Source organism: Hibiscus syriacus, unplaced genomic scaffold, assembly GCF_006381635.1.
Source record: "Hibiscus syriacus cultivar Baekdansim isolate YM2019G1 unplaced genomic scaffold, ASM638163v2 tig00111983_pilon, whole genome shotgun sequence".
In the NCBI taxonomy this organism is placed as follows: Eukaryota; Viridiplantae; Streptophyta; class Magnoliopsida; order Malvales; family Malvaceae; genus Hibiscus; species Hibiscus syriacus.
The window spans coordinates 253,428-257,469 of NW_024063228.1; the positions used below are offsets into that span (position 1 = coordinate 253,428).

General features: G+C 39.8%; 1 pseudogene; it reads right to left on the bottom strand.

Moving 5' to 3' along the window:
* Nucleotides 1–672: 672 nt before the first annotated feature.
* LOC120173811 lies at nucleotides 673–3,656 on the bottom strand (annotated as a pseudogene).
* Between the last annotated feature and the right edge of the window lie 386 nt (nucleotides 3,657–4,042).

Sequence of the window (4,042 nt, forward strand, 5' to 3'; positions counted from 1 at the left end):
AACTGCTCCAATGCCCTGATTGAGGTGAAAAAGCACGGCCTATGGGCAACGGCATATGACAATAAAAGTGACCGACGAGCTCAGTCTTCCGGGCCACCTAACTGATAAAAAGTGAAACAACATTCGAAGGGTCCAAGGACCTGAGAATCTCTTGCTCAAGTAATAACCAAACCACCAAAGGTAATTTCGATGCTAGGAGAAACAGATTGCAAGGTTTGACCATAAATTACATTATCGGTCATTGAGACCTCAAATGCAAATAGTTACTAATGCAACTTCAAACATTTTCAAGTTTGTACTTGATAGCACTAAGGGTACAACCATTTCCATAGTAAACAAGGTTCAATCTATTACATTTCCATAGTAAACAAGGCTATATCGCTCTATTACCATATGCTTAAGTACTTACATTGAATGCCAGGACAGAAAGGCTCCGTAATCATACTTCCATGATGACTTTGGGGTAACGTCATCTTCATCGCTTTGCTTTTATCACTATTGCTATTATTCCTCCATTATGCAGCGACTGATCAGGAACCTCTCCAACAGGATCTGGAAGCCTCAATACATCTTCAAAAGTTTCTCGTAAGATGATGATATAGATGAGATACCACAGATGTATAGTAAAACCAGACCAGCATTTGGGTGGAGAGAAGAAAACCTTTAAGCATATAGGGATTGCTTGTAATATACCAAATTAACATAAGCACGGGCACAAAAAATCTTCAGGTTTGATATGCAGAAAACGAACTTACCTCTGCTCCTAACCTGAAAAATTTCTAGTCTAATTCGCAGCATCATCTTAACCTTTTTCCACTCAGCAGCTCTGTATTTTAGTCTCCCAGCAAATACTAAAAAGGAAAAGGGAAAAAAACATAATGAAACAGGATCTACTCTACTTCTGCAGTCTTTAACCCAAAACAGTCTGCCCCTAGATCTTGATACTTAGTATTTTTTTCCAAAAGTGACCTAGCTTCTTATCCCCAATTCCCTAACACACTTTTTATGATCTTTCACCGCATTTGGGTCACTTTCAGTACCAAAACCACTCTTGACCAGGTCAAGCAACAGTTTCAGTACCTATTTCTGTTAGTCTCCGGAAGGGTTATTGTAATTGGTTGCCATCCTGACTGATGATGTATCCATTTCTTCATAGCAATTATCATATTCAAGATCTGAAGAACATCACCTAAAGCAAATTCTTCCAAGCATGCTTTTCTTAAAGCTGAAGCGGCTTCATATCTGCAATGTTGATAACAAAGTTAGCTAAGAATTCCCCCAGTAAGCCTAGGAACAATTAAAAGAATGAAACAGGAGAGAGACCGGGGGGAGTAGACGATCAAACATAATTACCTGCATTGAGAAGCCATCATTGCTGATCGTCCATCAGGGGATGACAAAAACTTTTGTATTCCATCCCACATCGTCTTGGGTACCGATTAGGATTTCCACCAATAGGATTGACACAGTTCCATAATTTCTGATTTTAGCACATACAACTGTACTGCCCTAAACTTTGCTTCAATATCATATGTTGCTCAATTGCACTGTCCAAAGCCTGCCGTACATTAGTATTACGGTGTTTTGGATCTCCGTAACGAATGCAATCAGTAATGTTTGCTTCAGTAGGCATAATTTTTTCATTTTTGAGTGTGTTTAATGCAAGTAAGATAACGCCAATAAGACCTTGCACATATTCAGAAGGTGTTGAATGTCCTTCAGCTCCCCAAACGCCATTGCTAAAACTAGAAACTGTTGAGGATGATGGGGGTGGAAATTCAGGACCCCGTGCATACCTATTACTAAAAGTATCATGCTGACTTGATTGGCCACTGTGGAACATATGGCTTCTTTGTGGTGCATTTATGCCAGTTTGATTAGGCAATGACTCAAAAGAGCTTGTGTTAAACTTTGAATGTCCTTCAGCTCCCCAAACGCCATTGCTAAAACTAGAAACTGTTGAGGATGATGGGGATGGAAATTCAGGACCCCGCGGATACCTATTACTAAAAGCATCATGCCGACTTGCTTGACCACTGTGGAACATCTGGCTTCTTTGTGGTGCATTTATGCCAGTTTGATTAGGCAATGACTCAATAGAGCTTTTTTTAAACTTTTCTCCAATTGAGTGAGGAAAATAATTACCATTTTGAGGACAGGTGGAGTGTTCAGAGATATTTAACTTAGCAACATCAGGCATATTTGAGAGAGAGGCTGGAAATCTAGGCCCCTCCATTCTAGGAGGTATCGGGCGGAAACCATTATTTTGTGAATTCGGAGGTAGCAAATTATCTTGTGCAAAGGCTGGTCTCAGAGGAAGAATATTTGGCCTCATTGAATGAGGATGATGATTCTGAAAAACACCCGGGAAATTAGCATTGTTACTACCTGAAGGGTTAGGATTGCTAGGGAAAAGGCTTGGCGCAGACCTGCTTGCAGAAACAGCTGGCTCACTGCCACCAAAAAACTCATGTGGTGCTTTCTTAAATGACCTTGTTTGTGCATACTCTGGCTGGTAAGAATAAACATTGTTCATATTTTCTTGATTGGTAGTTTTTGGAACACTAGAGGCTCTTGAGTTGCTTGGCTGATATGGGGTTTTCCTGATATATTTCCCTTTGTATTTGCTATCACCGTTCCTCCCAGCATTGGGTACATTTTGCTCCATTGTAACGTTTTCAGAACCTGAAACCATCTGTTGACTATACTGAACCATTTCAGGAATTGGATCATACGACGACATTTCAGGAATTGTATTATAGGACGACATTTCAAAGTTAAAATTATTCTGACCAATAGCGAGTTTAGTTGATTCACCACTCGAAAGAGGCGGACCACCAGCTGAAAGACTCATCCAAAGCCATACACTCTTGGCTGCAGCAACAAGGGGAACAGAAGCCTTCATAGGCTGTGCCAAAAGAATATTATATCTCCTCATTCGTAACTGATGGAGCGCATTAGAAAAATCCCTGTCGCCAGAAATCAACAGATAATTTGCAGGAGCAGGATTATCTACCGCCCAAAACATATCAACTAGAATCTTTTTATCACTAGCATCTTTCACACCTGCTCAAGTATAAAGCTCAACTAATCAACATTACTTCTAAAACATTTAGTCAAAATCAATATAACAAGTTCAAACCCTATCTATTATTGCACGATTAAGTCAATCAGAAACAACAATTCAATCTTGCTTTCCCGCGATAATTAAGAAAAAAAGGAGTTAGCGATCTAGAATAAGTTACCGGCGGGAACATGATTGAGTGCGATGCCGGTGCTCGAAAGCGCCTGCTGCACAGAAGAAGGGATCCGATTAGTGTCGCCGTAGGCGGAGATGGAAACGGGCCCGCAGTAGTTCATCTTAGCCAGCGCGAACTAATGTTCTGCGCGATCGCATGCGGGTCGCAGTGCTTGGGGACCTGGCAGTTCTCTATGTCCCACCAAACCGACGTCTTCGCCGACACGTATTGAGGTTCAGCCGGGCCCCCACCGCATGAAGTGGCAGCCGTGGAGGCGGCGGTGTTAAACGTTCCGGTTACATCTCCTCCCATGTGTGGCGCACGATAGAAAGAAAAAAGTCGTGAGGCTCAGGATAGCATCTAACAAGATTTGACTTCGAGTATTTTTGTTACTTCACTCTGCAACGCTCTTTTTAAGAGTTAATCTTCAGAGTGAAATACCCCAATTATTAGTCATATTATAAATGGGTCATTAAATCTTAAACTATTATAATCTAATTACTTAATTAAAATTTTATTACAATTAAGTCACTTTTCCATTAAAAATAATTATATTTAACGAGACCTGATATAATAACAATTTTAGGTTGAGACCACTAAAGGACCTTTAGGCTATTAACTCAAGTGTAGAGTTAAGAAATCCAACCATATCGACTTGTAAATTAAAAACTCATAAATATGTTTAAATATTTATTGTACCAATTTAGTTGTTTATAATCATGACCCCTACTTTACAAGTATGACTTTTTAGATGATAATATGGTCATTAAACATATCGAACGATTATACAATAATTTTTAAAT